Below are 8578 nucleotides of genomic sequence, written 5' to 3' on the forward strand. Positions count from 1 at the left end.
CACAGGTTTCCCGTTTGGCCTCAGGATCAACTTAGCGCTGATGTACCTCGGCAGTTGCTCAGGGGACAAGGGGAAAGTGTCCCTCACCTTTGCCTTCAGAGCAGTGTGGCTACAGCGGAGGGGTTTGGGGACATTCAGTAAGCCAGGTGCACCTTCAAGCAGGCCAGACTAAGAACAGAAAGAAAAAGTAATAACAACCAAGAGCTAGGGATAAACCTAAGGAGGCACAGCATGAAAACCCTACTGTGGGACAGAATGTCCAAGGGACTCTGAGAAGGCAGTGCTGTACACCTGACTGGCTGCTTCTCCTCAGCGGTGGCTCTGTATCCCAGCCTCACTTGCTCCTACCCATTTTGGGATAAATCACAGTCCTTCTACATTAGGATGCATTTTCTCATTTTTTCCATGTTCTCTTGAATAATTTAGACAGCAGCCTTATTTCCTGCAGCTACCTCCTTACCTCCCCAGAACTGCTGCCCCTTTTTATCTGGCAGTGAAAGATAAGTCTCCTTCTTTGTGGCCAATACAGCTACAGAAGAGGGGCAGCAGTGTGAGAACACTGGGGCAAAGACAAATATGCTACTCAAATATTTTTTAAAATCTTTTTAAATAATTAGTATTGAATGAGGCTTGTAATTTTCCCAGCTTTATCCCTTTTTAGATTTGGTTATATTGCCTGCAAATATATTTGACTGGAAAAACAATCAGGTTCCCTTCTCAGCAGAGCTACAAGGTGCCAGCTCTGCACAAGAGCTCCAAGAGAAAAAAGGCTCACTAGTAGCAGAAATCATGCTTTGGAGTTTGCAGAGGAGTCCCTTCTTTTAGTGTTACAAAGAGAAGCTCTGATCTACTTCTTAGGTGCCTCTTGGGAAGAGACAGTTATCAGTGCTATTGCCCACCATAAGGCTGAGCAGGGAGGTGGATTCATTTGCAGAGAAGTACACCTGGCAAGAAATAGCTCTTTTGCATATCAACTCAGACTGATGTTTTGTAAGGCCATTCTCATTTTGGGTGACATTTCAGTTCTCCGCTCATTGTGGCAGACTAAATGAAAAGATGTAAACTTGGTAAATTTAGAGTTCATATCAAAAGAAAAAGAGTAGATTGAAATCAAGTCCAACAAGAACTCCTGTGAAATACTACTCCCTACCTCATTTGTGATAAAGTATCTTCTCCGTTAGGATTTCAAACATCAGTGGAGATGCTAGCTTTGCTGGGAAGCAGGAGATGTTCATGCCTAGAGACTGCAAGCTTCGCTGCACTGTGTGGCTACAGATATCAGATAAATAATGGGAAACTTTGAAGCAGAACCTGAATATGCCTGGAAAAATCAAAGCAAATTGCAAGTTATCAAGTTAGCAGGACTTTAACAGTCACTATATAGATGTTCTGACTCATTTTGTGTTTGCAAAGATCTGGGAATTTGCACACAGGGTTACCACATTTCACCTGGGAGATGGTAACTGCCACAGGGCAAAGAGCCTGTAGGACTGTGGATGGCAAAGAGCTATAGCCATTCCCACCTCCAGAGCACCAGAAACCATCTCCAAGTTGCCATGGAGGGAGAGCAACCTCTTTTACTTATACTGGCCCAAAACTTTTCAACTCTGCTGCCACATATAGGGTCAATAACTTGTTGTTGATAACAGCATTTTTTCACCTAAAGCTGTTCAATTCTGCTAGTGTTGGCTATTGTTAAAATGACTCAAGAGAAACACTAAATTCAGCTTAGTTAGTGAATTACAGCTTTAGCCAATGAGTGTCCCAGCACTGTATGGTTTCAGTCTGGACATGCGGCTTGGTACCCACAACTCTCAAAGCCACAAGCTCAGGAAATCTAAGGCAAGTTAAGACATATGCTACCTGCTTTTGCTGCCTTCTCTGCCAAGGGGTCGGGAAGATGCACCACAGTTTGAGAGAGCTGCCAGTTCCTCACCTGGGTTCAAAGGAAGCAGCCCAGAAGCAGAGCAGTGCCTGAGACAGCTGAAGCCTGCCAGTCCCCAGACAGCATGGGGCTACTGAACATCAGTGGTATCTTTGTGGTATCCTCTCCCAGGATGAAAGCATGCTTTGTTCTTCCCAGCAAGCTGGCGTGGAAGAGCATGGTCTACAAACAGCAGAAGCATTGAAGCCTGGTTTCTTAGGGATGCACTTGTGTGCATGTTGGTGCAGTGGTCTGATGTCTAACAAGATGCAAGCCCGGGTGAAGATTTCTCCACAGCAAAGCCACTCCCAGCAGCTTTTCCCTCCCCCCCATGAATCTCTGGTGGCCCATCCAGGTTGAGGACACTCCCGTTTCTCTCTCCCCTCAGGGAGGGCATTAGTAGTCTTCGCTCTCCACTGGCTGCCCACCTATTTCCACAACACATCTAAACCTTTTATCCTTGAAGAGTTCAGGACTTACGTCTGAACATCTTCTCATGTATACCTCCACTCGAACAGAAGTAAAGGGTAGTCTGCGACAGTAGCTCAAATCCATGTGAGCACATTAAGACTTTCGACATCTAGGACTGTTGCAGTTCAGGGGAGATATCTCAACCTTTTGTAGCATGTTTTCAAACTGAATTCATCATGGTATTTAATTCCCATCCATTGCTTCTTGTTACACAATTCTCTGCTGGGTTAAAGGACTCTTGCACAACACAGCATCTTCTGCCTGTGAAAGTAGGCACCTGTTCTCAAAGCAAGATGTATATACTTGAACCCTTGTTTTTCTGTCCCTTTTGTTACTTGCAAAATAACCCAGCTGCACAACACACTTAACCAGAGGGCAAATCTTAAGTTTCAATCTAGCCTGACATAAAGCGGGAGAAACAAAAGTATTTTGCTTTTCATTTTGGTTTTTTTAATAGAATAGGCATGGTATTTCTAGGAGATGGTTATGCTAATATTTCAGGGCTAAGTCCTATGAAAAGTGAAGAAAAAAGCACCTCTTCAAACAGTATAATTGGTTTATTAACCACAGTAAAATATGTAGTTCTTCCACATGACTTTTCCTTTTATTTTTTAATAGCTTTTCAAGTACATGTCTGCTTTTTACCCATGCAGCACACAGCAGAGAATATAAGGAGCCATCTATGCTAGCTGTTAGTCAAATACAAAGTAATTACCAAAGCTAGTTTTGATTTAGCAGTGTTACAATTGGAACACTGTACTTTGGCCTATGTTTTACTACTAAAATGATTTCAAGCCTCGACTAGAGTTATTCCTCTCTTATCTGCCCACAGCCAAGCACCTAAATCTATATTTAAGCACCTACAATCTAGTCTAGTCTGATTTTCAGGACAGAGAGCATGTACCATTCCCTCTGCTCTTCAAGGAATTTGTACAAGCTCAGTTTCTCCGAAAATGATACTTCACATTTAGGCGATTAAGCCCAGAGACACGCTTATGCAATCACATTTCCCAGGATCAAGCTTCTGTGTCATTCTTTTGTTGTGAATGTCCCTTCTCCACTGCCCCACTCAAAAAAAAAAAAAAAATTAAAAAAAAAAAATGCTGTTTCTTTCAGGAAACCTTATGATTCATGTGTAGCTTTATGGGTAGCGTGAGATATCTCTACCTCTAGAGACCATGTTTCAGTGTTCCATCTGGCAAAGCTGTTCACAGCAGAGGACAAGGAAAAGTTCTCAAAATGGACATTAAAAGTGCCCATATGGGTGTCAACGCCAGGCTGAAAGCTGCTTTTCTTGTAGCCAGACCCATGAGGAGTACTCACACCTTCACACAGTGCCACCCCACTGCCCACTGGGACAGAGATCCTGAACTGTCTCTACTTAATGGAAAGCCCAGGTAACATGGGACCTGGAAAACGTCTGGTCTGCTGGAAACCAACAAACGAAACCTGCTGGAAACAAGCAGAAAAATGCTTGTGCCCACTGTACAAGCTGATCATTAGAGGCTGTTACTGCATACCACTGAACACCCCCATCTACCCCAAACAGCTGTTCAGCAGCCGCAAAGTGACTTCTAGCAGTCCAGGTTGCTTTTCATCCTCAGTGTCTCCTCACTTTTCTGCCAGACTCAGCAGGACCCATTCGAAATTCTTCCAACACATTTCCTATGGTGTCCTGCTTAGGAGGGAAAGGGGGAATGCAGACTGTGTGCTATCCCAAATGCTAGGCCCCTGGACAGCCACTGCAGACACAGGGGGCTGTGTCCAAGTAGTCTGACTTAAGTGTTACAACTTGGTATTGATTATTTACGTGGTGCCTATGCCATCATTGTCAATGCAGTGTGGACAAGAAGGGTGAGATCTGGTGATGTTACACGTGGTGTTTTGATGATATATTCTTATTAAAATGAATGGGGCTAAGCTGTCTCATGCCCTTGGCTTCCTCAGGATATTACCCAGATGAGTAACAGCCTCTCTGGCCAAAGTTCTGGATGCCGCAGGTTCATCCTATGACACTGCATGCTACAGCTATCTGCGCTGTCCAGAGGTTTAGACAAGCCCCAAGACTTTTTTTTATCCATATACAAATACTGTCAAAAGTAAAACTTTCACAAGCAAGGGTTGGTATCCTCATCCTCCCCAACTGGGTTCCTCAGATCTCAGAGGTGCTGCTGTATGAGTGATCAGTACCAAAGGAGGAGGCTTTCAGAGTCTTCTGTTACATGCTTGTGCAGAAGTGGCTTTTTTTAATCCTCCTCCTGCTACGGGCTGGTTACAAGATAGTATAAAATGAGAATGTCTGTGAGTTTTAATGAATTTGGAAGTCATAGCACAAAAAGGGTGTCTTGGGGAGGAAATCATCATAACTGCTAGGAACAGAAGTGGGAAGATGATTTTCCTTCTGAGTGGTGACATTTTCAAATGCAGCATCCCAGTTCCATTTCACTGCATTCCTATTCTACTTAGGTATTTATTTTTGAATCAGAGCACAGTAATATCAAGCAGATTGCAAAGTCAAGCAAGAAGGACTTAGATGAGATGCTGGGGCTGCTGCTTGCAGCACAGGGAAGACATTAGCTGAGTTTCTAACAGGGTCAGTTATGGGTTACAGAAGCAGTCCAAGGACTGAAGGAAAAAAAGTCATCAGAAGTGAGCACAGTCACCAAAACAGCAGAACGTTTTGCCACAGCATGAGAACTCAAGGCCTTCCATAACATTATCTCCACCTATATGTAGCTACCAAAACCAGCATATCCACCCTGCTAGTTTAGGCTGGGACTGAGACCTTGCGTACAGCTCAGCTCTTACTCCCCCCAGTGCATATAAGTGTGGAGAACCCTGGCACTACTGGAAGACTGCAAGATGAGTAAGACCCAAGGCAGGGAGACCATGAGTGCAGTGCTGGTCCTGGCCTCCAGCCCAGGATGCCTACAGCAAGTTGCCCTGAGACTGCCAGCTGTAACATATGCTCACCTGACGGCCACATGAACGGATGCTTACCTCACTCCGTCATTAGGGCATAGCCCAAAGCAATTGGTAACTGGCCCTGTGGATATAAAATATTAAATGACAGAGGAGAGGTCTGTTCCAGTATGGCAACTCCCAGGTGGTACAGCTTCATTAAAGTTAATAGTAAAATAGCTGCTGGAGGATTACCCAAATGGCAGTGAAGCTTCTCCTAACACAGGCTGAAGAGTCATACAAGTTGAAGAATCCTGAAAATATGGATCCTCTTCCTCCCCCTCATGATTGTTGTTCCCAGCAGGAGGATTTTAAATACATACCACCACTTGCTGAGTATGGAACAACCCTGTACCCCAGCAGCCAGCACCTGGACCCAACTGTTCTGCAGGAGAAGCCCTACAATCCAGGGCTTCTGCAAAGTCCCAAACTTCCTTCAAGTTTTCCATGAAAACACATTATTTGAGAGAACAAGTGCCAGTTACATCTAAGAAGCAGCAGTCATGGAGCTGCTGGATTCACTTAGGATCCAATGAGTATCATCTGAACACTGCTATCCCGGTTATCCTTGTTGCCCGGGGACCTGTGGCTGCCCCCAGCGGTGAGACAGCTTGGATGGGGGAAAGGTTGGGTGAGTTCAGACATTGGAAGAGACCGGAGACCCTGGGGCAGTCAAAGTGTGGCCAGCATTGAGTGACTACACAGGTAGTGAGTCCTGCCCTATGGATGGATGTCAGTAGCAGACACCATCACCTGGTATCTCAAAGCATCAAAGTAAGGTGCCTCATTGGAGCTGAACAGATTATGTTACACTGAGACCTTCAAGAAATTTGCAGGCAGACCATGTTTTTGTTTCCCCACAGCCACCTCTACAGAAAGAGACACTGTCATGTAAGAGACCTCATTTGTTGTTGCTGTGTTCTACATTCATGCAGACGTGCAGTAGTCCCCCCACGCACTGCTGGCATTTCAGCTCTGACTCAGGGTCTTTTTTCAGCAGGGAGCTGAATGCCACACTCTTGCAGGCACTTGAGGTTTTCTTAACACTTATGACTCATTTGTCCTTCCCTGACCTGCATGAGGGAATCAGGCTGACCAGGCTGCACTAGCAAAGCCATCAGCCTCCAGAAAGTAAAAGCTGCACACATTCAAGAGAAACACTCTTGCCTTCAGTTGTGAAACTCTCTGCTAGAATCAGCATCCTAGCCCACTTCCAAGAAAGCGATCAAGAAATGGATTTAATGTTATTAACCCATCTCATCCCTCTCTGATCCTGAGTGGATTCACGGTCATCTCCCAGCATGGACAGATTTTTAGCCCTTGGAAACAACAGCTTTTCCTTGGCTCCTTTTTCTCTCTTCCCAAGTTTTCTCTTACATTTTACAAGCTTTCACCGAGAGAGGGGGAATATCTCAGACCAGATCATGTCATGGTTATTGTGAGCATTCACCCAGGACTGTCCAGCCTTATCATGGGCAGGCTTAAACCCAGGAGCCACCACTTAGACCAGCAAACCCCCACCACCACCCCATGGCCCAAACCCACTGGGCTGCCAGTGGGGCTGCTGCCAGGGTAGGTCAGCCTTGACCCCTGCCTATGCCTGGCCAGAGGCAGTATGCTTCACTGGCTGAGCCCAAGCCCTCTCCATGTCCCATCCCTGTGGCAGTGGGACAGGAGCCATTATGCTCCACAAAGCCTTTTTTCCCCCCATCCAAGGCTACTCCTAAATTCTCCAAAGTCTGCAGGCATTGCATAGCACAGTGTCTCTCCCGTGTCAGCCTCTATCTGACCTGGTGACCAGCACCACAGCCTTTTGTTTGGTCCTGAAGGACATGGTGGCTGCAGAGAAGGAAAATAAAATCCTGGCAGTAGTACATCTCCCCTTCATCAGGAGAACTCAGGGATTTTGCTAAGAGACAAATGAGTCCCAGGCACCTGGCAGCCAGCCAAGCAGATGAGTCATTTGGGGAGCTGGGGCTAACAAGAGCTATATGCATATTTAATGCATCCCAGGGTTCCTGCCTGCTTTCAAATTGCGTGGGGATGTTTGTTGAAGCTCTGGGGATGCTGGAGCCTCATAGGCACGCTTCAGCCTCCTGAAGGGAGGAGAAGTTTGACTTAGATACTTATCTCAGTGCTTTCTGCTTCATGAACATCTCTGCTGTGCTCAGGCATTAAACTCTCCAGGCTGGGAGGCACTCAGATGGATGAAGACCAGGGGAATAGCTCAGTGTCTTGGAGAGAGACAGAAAGATGTTTCTGGTAGTGAATGATCTCCCTGTCTTCCCTTCCTGTAGTGCTTCCAGAGTTACTAACGATGCAGTTGTCACAACACAATCATGAGCTTTGTTTCCTTGGGTAAACCAGATTAAAAAGAAAAGAAGGAATAATAATAATAATGATAATAATAATAATAATAAAGACCTTTGAATTTCTTTTTTAAATTAAATGTGCTCATCTGCTTGAGATGAGCCTGTGGGTTGATCTTTCAGAAATAGTGCTTTCTGTTCCACAGGAATCTATAGGAGCTCCATGGTGTGGAGGAGGTAAACAGGAAACACTCCCAAAGCAGGAGGGCTGAAATGCTCAGGCATGGGTTTAAAAAATAAACAAACTACGCTCCCCTTTTGTAATGCATAGTGCATAATTACCTGGTGGAACTCATTGCCACAGGACAATGTGGAGGACAAAAATACAAGCAGGCTTCTGTGCACGGGCATTATTTACACCAAGTCTTGTTCAACTGAGGATGGTTAATGCTTGCTCTCTGGGTATCTGTCCACTGGATGCACCATCCTTTTGTATTTTTTTTTCTGTTGTCTAATTTGAACCTCCCAAGCCACAGATTGTGGCTGTTGGTCACTGTGTCACCATCTTCCACTGTTGAGAAGAGGTTGACTCTGTCATCTTTGTACCTCACCTTGAAATAGCTGTAGGCTGCTATCAGTTCATCCCTTAGACCCCACTGTTGAGACAGCTTCTCCATAAGCCCCAACCTTACCAGCTCCCAGAGGATCCTGTGCACTGAGTCCAACCAGGCCTCACTCCTCAGAAACACAGAAGGTTCCCGATCAATAGAGCTGTTGTCATCTCCTGCCTCTGCACCACACAGCGATTAGTGCCTGTGGTTCTGATGTATATGATGTATATATAGGCTGGAACATGGATCCCAGGACCCAGGAACCACCCGCCTTTGCAAAAAGTAGTGAGTAAAACTCACCA

This window comes from Buteo buteo, chromosome 10 (genome assembly GCF_964188355.1).
Source record: "Buteo buteo chromosome 10, bButBut1.hap1.1, whole genome shotgun sequence".
Classification (NCBI taxonomy): Eukaryota; Metazoa; Chordata; class Aves; order Accipitriformes; family Accipitridae; genus Buteo; species Buteo buteo.